Below are 15789 nucleotides of genomic sequence, written 5' to 3'. Positions count from 1 at the left end.
GCAACATTAGTCATCTAAAAATACGTTCATACATGGTACGAGTACCAACAAAAAATGCATAGTAGTTATATCAATTAATAATTTTCACTTTAAATATTTATCTACAATACGAAAACATTCTTATAATCAAATATTCCTTAGCACTATCACTATGGGGAACAATTATTCGCATAACCATAATGCTTAATCTGTTCAATCTCTCCCAAGCTTTATGGAGAATCTTTTCTTCCTCACTATTTTTATCAGTAATAACAGTAAGTTTCTCAATTTAAAATGCTAAATCTTAATTTAGCACACCTAAATTTTGAACTTAACTTACTCATTCCATTATGAGAAGTTAGTCCTATTGAGAACCAGAACAGAAGTAGCATGCGTATTAAGGAATGTAATAAAACAAACATAATAAGATAAAATACTCACCATAATGCTTTGAGTTAACAACACGTATATATAACTTAAAAATATAAATACAATGTATACTATAGTACCCCTTTGGGTGGCAACTATAAAATACTAATAAGGGTTAAGTGCACTAAACGCCACTGAACTTTCTTCTCTTTCCCATTAAACCCCCCTGAACTTTAAGGAGTACACTTAACTCCCTAAACTATTCAATTTGTTGCAAGAAGTCAAACTCTGTTAGTTGACCGTTTGAGAATTAACGGGTAGAGGAAGCACGTGACCCATGTGCCTTGGTGAAGATTCAAAATACCATAAATACCCTTATTACCGTTATAAGGATATACGTATTATATTAACATTTTATAAAACATTCATCATATATACATATATGCGTATCAGAGAAGCCCCAAAATTCTTAACCCTAACAGTCACTCTCAACAAATCCTCTCTCCTTCGTCGTCAATTTTTAACAATTCCATCTCATTCGGTCTCAAATCTCCACATCCAGGTAACTCTTTCTATCTCTCTCTCTTTATCTCTCTCCTTCTCCCTTTTGTGTAAGTTGTGACTGTGTATCGTTTTTTTGACACTTATCAGTGTTTTGTTTGGTAATTTGCTATGCATGTGCACTAATAAATCCCAACCACTCAGTTATTTATCTGTGATGGTAATTTGTGAGGAGGCCAACTTGCTTTTGAATTTTTGAAATCATTTAAAAAATTTTGTTTCTTTGAAATGAGAAATTGCATGACTATTTTTAATTGATTTAGTAGGTCGTTATTAAGGAAAAATATCTGTATTTGGATATTAGATTCATATAAAACAATTTGGCAACAAAATCATAATATTTTCTTGAATATATAGAAAAATCTAATAAATATAGAAAAATAAGATTTATTATTTATTTATTTAGTTAATTTGATAGAATCAAAAGATAATATTTGTGTGCTCTTTCCTTTCGTCTAATTTGGTGATCTGCAGTAATTTGGCAACAAAATCATAATATTTTCTTGAATATATAGAAAAATCTAATAAATATAGAAAAATAAGATTTATTATTTATTTATTTAGTTAATTTGATAGAATCATAAGATAATATTTGTGTGCTCTTTCCTTTCGTCTAATTTGGTGATCTGCAGTAATTTGGCAATAAAATCATAATATTTTCTTGAATATATAGAAAAATCTAATAAATATAGAAAAATAAGATTTATTATTTATTTATTTAGTTAATTTGACCTAATTTTAAGATAATATTTGTGTGCTCGATTATTTAATAATTTGGTGATATGCAGTAAAATGGCTTCATCATCAAGGACATCAGTATCAGTACTTGATCGTTTATATAATAGGAAATGTTGGTGTGGGCTAAAGGCGGCAGTTTACATATCTGAGTCCCAAAATAATCCTGGTAGGATATATTTGAAATGTCGAACTGAGAGCTGCAAATTTTGGAAATGGGCGACGACTAATCAAAGCCAAAATGTTGCACGACAATTGCCATCAGCAATGGAGCTGCCAATAACACCAGTTGGCCCTATGGTGGATCTATTTGTTGCAATTGCAAAAGTTTTGTTACTTGGAAGCTTTTTTTGTTGTTTCGTCTCTATTCTAATTTTGGTTTGTGCTTTTGTTTACAAAGGATAAGTAATGATGTTGTTGTGACTTGGGTTCTATTTTGTGTTGGTATATTTGATGGGGCTGCCTGTATGTTTTGGTGCCAATTCAGTTCTCTATTATGTAGGTGTCATCTATTCAGATATTAGAATGTCTTCAATGGTATAATATATTGAATCATAGTTTTGGAATGACAAAATTGTATGAAATTGTAGAATGTCTTCATTGTTATACACTTTGTAAGAATAATTTATCATGTTTTGGTACACATTTACATGATGGCAATAATCTGCATTTTCATGCAAGTGTCACAGTGATGCCAATAATGTGCATTTTCATCTCCTTTTGCCATAGTGGTGTCACTAACCAAGTGACATAAAATATGTGCTATAAAATTTGATCACCCTGTGTCATAATGGTGTCAATAACCAATTGTAATAGAAGCACATCACAGATAATACACATTAACCCAATATATTAATAGATTACAATACTAGGTTTAACAAGTTTTATCTAAAATAATCCAAGATCAACAGGTATCCACCAACCACAAAAAAGATTGTTTAAACCAAAGGGACTTTTTTACAAACCAAAAGAGCAAAAACGTACAACATTTTAATTCATCATACCAAAGTCTTCAACTGCTTCTACTTGTCCCATTTCAAGAAAACACCAAAAAATTGACCTGTAATCTTCAACTATTGCAATCTTCAACTGCTTCTACTTGTCCCATTTTAACAAAACACCAAAAAATTTGACTCTTTTGTTTCACCAACAAGCATAGTCATCATTCATCATTGACCTGCAAAAACATTGAAGATAGTTAGAAATCTAAAAAAATATTAGTTAGAAAATGACTGGCGAAAAATGTAAAAAAATCTTAGTTAGAAAAATTTAAACATTAATTCACCTTAAAGTTGATGACTGGCTTTCAAGTAACTAAGAAAAGGAGATGTTTGAAATCTACAAAAAAAAAAAATAATAATAATAAATAAATAATAATGTTTATTGATAGAATATTGACATTGTATAATTTTGATTGAAATAACTAAGAAAAAGAATTTAGTTGTACCTCATGAGATTGCCTTAAAATACCATATGAAGTTCCAACAGTTTCCCTTCCACCATTTGCATTTGTAATCTGCAAAAAAATAAATAATAAATAAATAAATAAAATTATTGTTATTTATCTTCAACAATTCTCAATTTAGCATTATTGAAGAACTAAGATGAGAACTCAGAATTAATAACAATATTGAAGAACTACTTACCAAAAAATGTACCAAGAAACTGCATTATCAATTATATCAAATTTAGTATCTGAGCAAGTTTTGATTGTAATCATGTGAGGGTCATGGACATTTTGTTGATGAATTCAAGAATCTAAAGCTGAAAATATTGTTGATTGGAAACCTTCCACTATTTCTTTATGAATATTTGATAAGGGCTGGTTTGATCAAATTACTATCTTGGATAGTGGATATATAATTGGTGTAATGATGGGGGCAGATTGATAGCTTCCTGCACTATGATAAATCAAAGCACTCTCTTGTGGGTTAACTATCAATCATAAGACAAATGTGATGACCAATCTGGCAGGATTTCAACAATTAATACTGAAGAATCACTTGAAGAAGTTATCTATCAAGCATAAGACAAATGTGATGACCAATCTAGTTATTCAAAAACATTGTAAGGCTTTTAAACTTCCCATAAAACTCTTCTGGAAATGGATCCTCTCCACTGGCCTCTGCTTTCAACTAATGCGTCCAGTAGATAGTGAGCTTGAACTGGAGAGGATTTGTATTCACAGATAACAATCAATCTTCATATATTATTGATGACAAGGCACAATGCTTTGGATCACCAACGAAAAACAAAGAACACAATAAAGGTCCAGTCCCTCTTGAATTATGAAAAATAAAAAATCCTATCACTTCAGCTCTATTCCCTTTGTCAAGCCAAAAAGGAATAAATCCATTGGTTAGGATAATTCAAGAGATGAGTTTATATTATAGACAAACAGCTTAACTCATAGTCATTTACTTGTCTACGTTTACAACATTTATTGTTACAATGAGAGAAATCCAAATCAAAACCACCAGATTGTTTTTTAAAAAAAAAAAATTATAATAAATGTTTACTTGTACCTCATGAGATTGCCTTAAAGTACCATATGAAGCTCCAATAGTTTTTCTTCCACCATTCACATTTCTATTTGCCCTTCCACCATTTGCATTTGTAATCTACAAAAAAACATAAAAAAATTTATAATAATAATAATAAAAATTATTAATGTTTATTGATAGAATATTGAGATTGTATAATTTAATTGTACCTCATGAGATTGCCTTGAAGTTCCAACAGATGCTCTTCCACCATTTGCATTTGTACTTGCACTTGGCCTTTTACCTCTTCTAGTTATTTTAAATGTTGATGGTGGTCTTCCTCTTTTATTTGGTGGAGTTTTCTCAACAACTACTTGCTCTGCAACTTTGCAAGTCCTTGTATTATGGCCATATACCAAGCATCTTGAACACTGCAGTTTTTCTTTTGACCTGCTCACATGGATTGAAGTGGTAGGCTCATCATTTTTTTTGTTTCTCTTATTCTTTGGTCTACCAGTTGGCTTCTTAAAAATTGGAGGATGGATAGGGGTTGTAGGCTCTGTTATTAGCAGCCTTCTCATAGGCATAGGGTTGATTATGCCACCATAGGCTTTCAAATATGTATCTTTGTGATAGTAGGGATGCACATATATCTCAGGGAGTTTCTTCCTTGTAAAACAACATGCAACTACATGTATGCAAGGCACACCACTTATATCTCATTGCCTATAACTGCATGTTTTGGCAGCAATGTTGACTGCATCTCCAATTCCTCTACATTGCACATCATATTTCTCATACCCAGCATACTTAACTGTACATATTCTTGCTTCCCTTTTCCTTTTGTCCAATTCCCTTTGAATTCCTGGGCATATCAACCCATAATTTGAATTAATCAACTGCCTCTTACTTTCAAACCTCAACATAAGATGCCTTCTAATCCACTCCAACATATACAGGATAGGCTTGTCTCTTACTGGAAGGATGACTGCATTCCAAGACTCACACATATTGTTGAGCACCAAAGCATATTTTGACCTCTTAGTAAATTTGGACCTTGACCAAACCTCAGGTGGCACCTTTTTTAGCCACTCATAAGCTTCAACTTTAATGTCCTTGATCTTCTTCATATGCTTATCAAATTCAGCATCTATGTATGATTGAGCAGCTTCCCACAAGGCATTTTTGAGATTTTGCCCCTTATATTTTAGCTTAAAATTTTTGTTTAAATGCCTCACACAGAATCTATGATTGGCCCCATACAAAATGGTATCAAATGTGTCTACCAAACCCTACAGCAGAAAGTTAGAGTAAAACAGTTACAAAATAGTTCTAGAAAAACTGAAAGAAAAATAAATAAATATATAAAAAATAGTAGTAAAGTAAAAAGGACAAAAATAAAAGTTTAAAAAAAAAATTGAAACTAAATTACTTTTTGCCTATCTGACATGAATGTAATGTCATGATGAGGGCCAACAGCATCCATCAACTCTTCCATGAACCAATGCCATGACTCTTTTGTTTCAGCTTCTACAACTGCAAAAGCAACAGGGAACATTTGATTATTTCCATCACAGCCCACAGCTGAGAGCAAATGACCACCATATGGTCCCTTTAGAAAGCATCCATCAACTCCCAAAAATGGTCTACAACCATCTGTAAATCCCTTCTTCATTGCAGCATAAGAAATAAAAATCCTCTGAAATGTCCTAACTGACTCATCATCATCAGTGGGCTCAGTACATAATTTTACAGTGCTTCCTGGATTTGTCCTTAAGATTAATTCACCATATTCCCTCATCTTAGAATATTGTTTAGCTTCATCTCCCTCTATAATATTCAATGCCCTCCTTTTTGCCCTGCTTACTTTGTATTTCGACACATCAATATCTAATTCAGCAGCAATAGTCTTTCTAAGAGCCCCATTGTTGATGGTTGGGTTCAACCTAATTTGCTCCAAGTACCTATTTGCTGAATATCCTGCTGTGGCTTGCTTACTTTTGTGAACCCACAAACAATTGTTATGTTCATCTTTAAATGTCTTGATTATCATACACTGATCATCACTTGCCTTGCTTGCACAAATCCTCCAGCCACAATCATACTTACATACTGCACTGATTTTGTCCCCATCATTTCTTTTGAATTTTATATCAAACTTCCCCTTTACAACATGGTCTCTCAATGCATCTCTGAAGTCTGCAACTGATGCAAACCTCAACCCAACTTGTAGTGGTTTTACACCCAAATCCCTTGAAGGAATAAAGTCCATGTACCTAGGACTTTGGGTATCACTATCATCATCAGATGAGTTAGAAAGGCTTACCAACTTATCAATTGGAGCATAATCAGAGTCAACTTCAGCAAAATCAGATAACTGCTCACGATATTCATCATCATCATCAGTGTAAGGCAAATCATTTGACTGGCAATCATCAAAAGGTGAAGCCTCATAGGACATATCCATTTCTTCATGTACAGTTTTCTTCTTACCTGAGTCATCAACTGATGCAACAATGTAAAGGTAGATTTCCTTCACTTCAATGAATGGCTCAAAAATAGAAAACATCTCTACCACATCTTGGTCAGACTTGATTTGTTGGAATCCATCACCACCATCATCAAAGGGCATCACATATAGGGCTTCTTAATTTCCTTATATCCAAGTTTTTTTGCCATATATTTGACCTCTATGTAGGACATTAGGTCTGGATCCACATTTTCAAATGTGGATATTTTTTGTCCTATGTATGCCCTATGGGGTCTTTTTATGAAAAAAAAAAAAAAAAAAAAAACCCCATGGTGTAAAACAATAGTGTATTCCCTGTCCAACTACCCAAAAAAAAAAAATTTAAAATTATCGAAGTAAAATAAATTTATAAAAGTAGTAGGTGACAGATTCAATACATATCTATAATAATAAAGAATAATTGGATAATTTTAGAACATATTCAATACAAAGGGACCACTATCTAAGGACCAAAGAGATTGATAAAACACAAAATATCAAACATTATCAGTCAATTTAACAGAATATAATGCCTAATCCAGACAAAACACATACAAAGTGAAATAGACAAGACAGTAAAGATATGGGACACACACACACTAAAGAGATTGAAAACATACACACAGAATCTTTGTGAAAATTGCATCTATTGACATAAAACCATTGAAAATTACAACAAATGGGTCACCATATATTGTGTTATGTTCCCTGTCGAAAGACACAACAAATAGACAAGAAAGCCTTTTCTCTTGTTAATTTATTCGTATGACCAATAAATCATATAAAAACACAAAAGGCAAATTCTTTTGTTCTGTTCAAGATTCCTCAAAAGCAAACTTTGAAAAATATAGAGGAATTCTTTTATTGAGAACAAAGTTTAGGTTTACCATTGCGTCAGTGAGTACAACCTTCTTCTGCCTTCAACGAACCGAGAGCAACAAAACAGATTGTTGATTAGGACAGGACTTGTTAGGACAGGACTTGTTTGGCGCCTTGTAACTACATGTAGCCGATTTAGGGTTTTGATTAGAACTCGAAAAATAAAGTTATATCTGATTGTTGATTAGGATAGGGCTTGTTTGGCACCATAAAAGGAACACTGGGTATTATTTGGCGCCATTTTTAGATAAGGCCTCTTATTGATAAGGTTAGCAGCCTACGTGTCACATCTTCATTAGTTCTGCAGATTACATAGTCAAATCAACTTATCAACACCAATATAGCACTAAAATTACACCGTTTAAATAAGGGCTAAACGGTCATTTCATTTTTCCGTTAAAGATTGCTAACGGATCTTCACTGCATGCAACAAAACAATAATTGAGGGGGTTTTGCTTACTTCAGAGGGGTTTATTGCAATCGGGTCATAGTTCAGGGGGGTTTAGTGCACTTAACCCTACTAATAATGATACTTACATGTATTTATATGTATACTTTCATTGGTGATGCATTATTTAATTAAATAAATAAGTTACCTTTCGATATCATATATCTACCTAATTAAAAAATGCATACAACCCCTTAATTTTTATTTAATCACTTGAAAATCAATTCCCTTTGGAGAATTATTTCGCATGGTCAAATAAACCTAATATTCATGAATATCACAAAAAATTATAAGCATCATAATTCATGAAATATTGCAATTATATTTACTATTAAAATTAATATTCATCAACCATTATGGTTAGCCTACTTTGGTAGCTACCAACATTTACATAATATGAATATTAAATTAGATAGTAACTAATTTATGATTAATTATGTTTACTACAAAAATTAATATTCATCAATCATTATGATTGGGCCACATTGGTCTACCAATCTTCACATAATATGAATATTAAATTAGACAGAGATTAATTCATCATTAAGCTACCCATTAAACATTATACACACATATTCATACTAATCGATCCAAATTTAGGTAAGTTCAATTCCAGAAACTTAATAGGCCAAAAATTCAATAAAAATATCATTTTACTTTATATATATAATCAAATATATATTTTTATTTTTGAACTTGAAGATCATAATTGAATGAATTTAAAATTGATTTTTCATCATGTATGTATGTATAGGTACAAATACAATAATTTATTTGTATGTCTAACAAAATTAAAATTAAAATTAAATAATTAAATTTGTTTTGGAATCGTGGGTGCATAATGGATTAGTATGATGGATCAGTTGATCAATTTATTTTGGTTTGCATGATTGATTTTTGAGCCTATAAATCGATTTTCATAAATTGATTTCTTATCCTTATTGAATTGTTTGATAGTTGAAATATATGTATGAGTTTGGTTTTTTATTCTGTGCATGATTAGAATAGCAATTGGTATTTACGATGACCAACTTAATACCTTAATCTGATTTATGGTGCACACTAATGACTATTTTACTAAACCACTACAGAAATTATCATATGTGCCAAGTGGGAGAATGTAAGATTATTTATTTAATTGTGGCTCACATGATTTGGGCATGTGACATATTACTTGGTGGCTAAGTAAATAAATATCAATTAATATTATTTATTTTTGGTCAATTTATAATTACTTTTTTGGTAATTACTTATTGGAGAAGTATTTTCCTTTCTTATTTCTTACTTTGCTAAAAAGTATAATTATGTTATTAAAAGCAAAACTGGTCATCTATCTGTCTTTATAAAAGTGCATATACTCTATCAATTATGTACGATTAATGATACAACACGTAAAAGTTTTATGTGTGTAAAAGGCTAAGAGAGAGAAACTAGTTTCCACCTTTGCCTGTTGATCAGAGTTGCAGATTAGTTCATAGTTAAAGGATCTAAACGTTGGATTTAATCTCAACAAGATTTGATATCATAAATCGAGATATTTATATCTAACCATTTATTTATGCATTATAGATATATAAAAATCATGAAGTTCTAAAATATGGGATTAATGTAAATTTGTGATTAATGGCTTAACACGAATTAATTATAATTTACATTTTCTTGACAAAAATCACTCACAATGTTTCATAAATCACTCCAAAACACTATGGCCCGTATAGCATATCATATGTTTTAGTCGTTACGTTTTTTTTTGTCAATATCAAAATAATAATTGTTGCTATGTTTTTTTGTCAATATCAAAACAATAGTATTGTTGTAGGAGTGTTTTGGATAGAAATCGAAACCATATTTAATAAAGAGAATTTGTTTTGGAAAATTCAATATTTTGCTTTAATTTTTCTGCGATAGTATCAAAACACACAATATCACCAATTTAGTGATATGAATTTGGACTAAAAAAAATTGAGTTATGAACTATTTCAAACCAATGTCAACCGTCCCAAACATAATCACAAAAACAATATCATAACACATGGACGGCAACTCAAGAGTATGGGCCTCAAATTTAAATATTCTATATTTCCTAAACTTATACTCTAGCATTTGTGTCATCTCTTAATTTTGCCAACTTACATCTTACAACAGCCCAGCCCAGCCCAGCCCAGCCCATACGAGGCCAACGCATGACAACCAAAAAGAAGCATCAAAGTTTTTAGTTTGTTTTTTCTTTAAAAGTAAGTAATTTACTCACCCACCCGACCCTCATTGAGATCAAACCCTTGATCTCTCCTTTGCAATTTGGTACCACTTGGTCGCTAGTTCCTCCTACGCTTCATGAAACCAATGACTTTAAAAAACATATTCTTACATCAAGTACTCGCTAGTCGCTCCTCGCTCATCGCTAGTACTTGCATTGAGCTTAATGAAAATGAAATGAGATAAAAAAAAAAACAGCAAAAGTGCACTCCAAATCTCACATTCTTGTATTACGTAAATTTGATTTTTAGATTCCTCAATGATAAGAGTCGGATTCTGTAATAACGGATCGGCTCGAATTGGGTTTTATCTAAATTATTCATTATTATTTTTATAATTAATATTTATTTTTTATTTTTTATTTTTATAATTATATATATATATATTTCACGGATCGAATCGAATTTTTAACAGCCCAATCCGTGAGCTATGGATTTGATTTTTTAAAATCCGTCACCGATTCATTAGTGTAGCAATCCGATCCGATCAACACGGATTGGATCGAATTCACTGATTCACGAATTATTTGCCCACCCCTACCATCAACTATCAAAATCGGACATTAAAACCCATTATAATTATTAAAATAAATAAATCTTAATTAACAAAACTTATTAAGTTATCCCAAACATGTGACCGACTCGTAAAATAGGTTGTGAAATGTCTAATTATTATTTTAAAATTACAACCCAACTAACACTAAGTATTACTATAAAGAGCCATTTCTGTAAATTTAAATAATTATTATAGTTTTAAATTTAATATTAAATAGCAATGCCAAATTTGACATTTCACAACCCATTTAACGGGTACCTCGTGAGTTTGGGGTAACTTGATAAGTTTTGTTAGTTGAGAATTTTTTTTTTTTTTTGGGTATGATTTTAACCCTATATGTATTCTTGTAAATGCACACTTGCATTAAGGAGGTAAAGTAGCAGAAGCCAGAACCAGATGTCCTGATATGGTGACTAAAATCAAATAACCAAAGATCCAAAATCTACTTAAATATTCAGATACATGGCTGAAGTTAGCTCATTTTATTCAGTACAGTCTACAAATTTGACATGTGCCAACCTATTGCTTGTAAGAAATGCAGACTTTTTTTTTTTTTATCTTGTCAAACTAGGAGAACTCGAACTCGAACATAGGCATACTTGGTTGGAGAGTCGGACACTTTACCAACTACGCTATTGGGTAATACACGTAACTGCTTAAATTGGTGGGATCAATTTTAAAACTAAAAAAAAATCAGAATTTTGGGCTCAATCCTTAACAGCTTAAAAGAATGGCAAAATTGACTAGCTAATACAGTAAAATGGTATCAGGGCCTTGGTTTTGGAGATATTGGGTTTAAGTTGGAGTGTGACAGAGTTTGATATACATTCATGGGCCCAAAACATGACGGCTTAGCATTTTAGATTGATTGGTGTTAGTCTTGGCTTTAAGTCTGAATTTTTTAATTTTTTTTCCTCTTGGCAAGAAATTTACACCTATTTTACCTCTACGAGAATTTGAACCCCCGCCTTTTCACTTTATCATTAAGAGAGAGTGGGAAAAAGAGTGTAAATTTGGGGCAATTGGTGTCCTAACAATCTTATCAATCAAAAAGGCAAATTAGCGCTCTAAGAACAAATCCTTTCATAATTCATGAATTAAATTTTGTCAATTTACGAATTCAATTTGTGAATCCTCAAATTCACAACAATTTCTTATTCATTGAATTATGGACAGCTAAATGTGACATTTACCATTGAAGGCAAGTTCCAAAATGTATCTAATACCGAATAAAAACAGTTAGAAATGAGTAGAACTAAGAAAAAACCTACAATACAAAAAATAAAGAATAACAAATCATTGTCATATGATTTTTTCATCATGCGGAGGAGGGAGGACTCAAAAACGGGTACACCCGCTTGAAAAGCCAGTGGTCACCGACTAAGCCATGGAGTAATGCCCAACTCAAAATTCATTCAAGTATGGAACTCTTTGTTTGTTAGGAACTGGAAACCCTATACTATCATCTGTACAAAATTTTGGGGCCAAAAGAGTGAAAGTAGCAGATAGATTTGGGCAGAAGTGCCATGCTCCTAGTAAAAACTAAAAAGTGAAAAACTCTAAATCCAAAGTAGTCACATTTAGAAATTATTATTTGGTCCGAGACTACATGATCTTGACCAATCACCACCCGACTCACAAATAAAAAATTAAATAAAATTAATACATTTGATTGCATAACTATATAATCCCGGACCACATAAATGTTTTTCCTACGTCCCTGCTTTTGCTATCACTCATTAGTCTTCGTTGCTGTCATTTATATATTGACATGAACATCTTAACTCACCTTTATTAATGTCTGAATCCTACATTATGATCCTCTTGTTAACCCTTGCCATCAATAAGTCACCTAATTAAATTTCATGAATGAGAGAGAGAACTTTTTGGGCAAATAAATGTTGTTTAGGCTAAAAGTAGTTTGTTTCAAAGAAAAAATGAGTGTCCAAGTTAAATGCCCTCTTCAAAAATGTTGGACCATTCAAAGATAGAGACATAAGAGGAAAAAAAAACATACTTTTCAATGCACGACATCTTGTATGTAATAAAATGAGACGAGTGAGATCAACCCAACAATGGATTCCATCCGCTCTTGGGTTGGATTCTAGCCTACTCTAATTGCATAAAATAAATTCGTTGCTGTGTTGATTCCAACCGTCCACTTTAAAATATATGCACAGAAAATTGTCCTCCATAACTGAATTGTCCCCACACAATAATTTGAATATAGCTTATTGTTATTTATATACCAGTGTAGTCTCCATCTCCCTTTAAACGGACAATCCATGATCATTCCATTCCAACTGATCTCATAAATCAATATCAAAAAATTATAACAGAGATGAACTTAACATCTACCACATGTGCCTTTCTATGTTATGTAAAATCATTGCCACAACTTTCCTCACACACTCACGCTAGCCTTCCTTTTATTGTGATATATATATATATATATATATATATATGCAAAGGTTGGAATATATGCCCTCCCATTTCCTGCAAAAGATGAGATGGGTAACAGTCCATTGGTCATTGTTGGGATGTAACCATCCAAAGATGGGAGAGATATCTCTTTCCCAAACTGGATCCCAGAAGGAAAAAGTTTTTCAAGGGGGTAAGGGCTCCACAATATGGGTAGTGTCAAAAGGGGCGGGTTTGAGACGGGGCACTAATTTCTCAAATTTGATTTGGGATGCCCCGATCGGGGCAGGGTGGGTTAGGATTAAAATTATAACTAATAAGATAATATTTATTTATATAATAATAATTAATTGGGTTGGATTCGGAGCTTTATGGGAATTAAACTCTTTTTTCAAATTTGTTTCTAACCCTATTAGTAGGATCTCAAATCCGTCCCAATAGGGCGGGACCCGGCAGAAGACAGATGATTTAGCAACCCAAACCAATGTTACCTTCAATTTTCTTTGTTAAATCAGGTTGATCCAAAATTGGTTTGGCTTAAGTGCTAGCGTGGTCTTTATTCCTTCAAAAACGATCATAAGCCTATAAATTCAAATTTTGGATGAAAAAAATATATATATCACTCATAATGTGTATTATACCTGCATTTCGTTCATAAAATAAGAACAAACATAAAATAAAATAAAATCTAAAGAATCATAAAAGTAATATTTGTCGAGATATACGTGTATATCTCATCAATACACACGCTTTTGAGGTGTTCTTTAGTCGTGCATGGATTAAGTCCTCCACGTCCTCAAACAGTCAAACTCATAATGAGTAGCTTCAAAAGACATATCTTAGTGCATTACTTTCTTAATTATGAGAATATTATATATATATATATATATATAACACATGTCTAGATTGGCTGTCAAAGCTTCTCAAGAGATAATGCCTTGCATGTAAATCATCTTTCTTTTTTCTTTTATTTTTATTTATTAATTACAAATTATCTTGATTGAAAGATGTGCCCCCTAACACGGAAAGAGAGGGCTATTTCCAGAAAAAGTCAAAGTAACCCCATGACATTTCACGCGTCTCTTGCTTCATTGCTTTCACCGTCACCAACTGCCATATGCACAGACAGATTCTGAGAGGCTGGGTTCAGATTCAGTGTGAGTGCGCTCTACGCTCTTCTATATATACTTCTTGTTGATTTGTTTTATTTAATTTATTTTGAGACTACGTGCTTTTAATTTAGAATTGATAAATTTTAATTTAATATGCTAATTAGACACTTTTAAACTTAGGGATGATAATAACATGAGCGAATAAGGACAAGACTTCTACTCATCCTACATAGATCATTCTTCTTGATGCGGTTCAATCACAAATACACAGTCTCTAATTATAAAATTAGAAAAGTAATAAATAAGGAAAGGGTGATTTAATTTTATTCTAAAAAAAGTTATTATCTTTATTTATAATTTTTCTAATTTTGTAATTATAGTTTATTTGTGAGTAGGAATGACCTACTCACCAATAAGTAGACAAGTCTTAATGCTCTGTTTGGTAAGAAGGAAAAAAAAAATTGAATGGAAGGGAGGGAAGAAGGGATAATTGGGAAAGATATTAAGTGTTTCTCTCTTTCGTTAAAGGAAAGATAATGAAAAAAATGACAATTTAATTTGTTGGTGGGATAATAATAATAATAATAAATAAAGAGAGAGAGAGAAATGATTTTTTAAGTTGTTTTTACTATTAAACTCATCACTTACTAATATTTATAAAGAGTGGTGATATAGTAATTTAAAATTTCTATAATAGGGTTACTTTTCTTCTTTTCTATCTTCCGCCCATATTTAAGCGGATGAAATTTTGTGAAGGAAGAAAGATGACCTATATTTCTTATTATTTTTTCTTTCCTTATATTATTAATTTTTGAAGGAAAAAAGATGACCTATATTTCTTATTATTTTTTCTTTCCTTATATTATTTCTAGCGAACAAAGGAACAAGCCAGCCTTTCTATTTTCTTCCTACCAAAACATAGCATAAGGCAATTAATATTATCGCCTAAAACCTTCAATGGAAGAGTGGTCTCATTATACTGACTATATATATATATATATATATTAATGCATTAATTATGCTATTCTTAATGGGCACTACTTAGTGGCCTAGTGTTAGCCCCGGTTGAGGCAAAAATTTGTGGTGTAATTTAGCCCTGTGACACCTAGCCAGGGTCAAATTTATAAAAACGGGTCAGTTAGGGAGGAAATACGAATATTTTAGGGATATATAGCTGAAAAAGAATAATTTAGTAAGGTAATTTAGTTTTTAAAAAAATTATTGAGGGGTACCTAATCGTAATGTAAATTCGCCCCTGAGCTTAATTGGTAGAGCGCTCAACTTTTCAAACGAATATGTCCGTATTTAAGCCTCCCCCATTTTGATGATAGATACGGCCTTATTGATATGTTGTTTTGACAAATACACTCTTACTCATGCAATAAACACATTGGATTTCTTATTTGTAAAATAATTGTAAATGGTAAATTGTGTGTGTATGTGTAATTTTGTCAAAACAATTAGTCCATGTGTCACCTTTTA

Source organism: Cornus florida, unplaced genomic scaffold, assembly GCF_030987335.1.
Source record: "Cornus florida cultivar Cherokee Brave unplaced genomic scaffold, ASM3098733v1 CherokeeBrave_3.0.0_Hap2_Chr10, whole genome shotgun sequence".
NCBI classification, from domain to species: Eukaryota; Viridiplantae; Streptophyta; class Magnoliopsida; order Cornales; family Cornaceae; genus Cornus; species Cornus florida.
Note: the sequence above shows the minus strand (reverse complement) of the source record.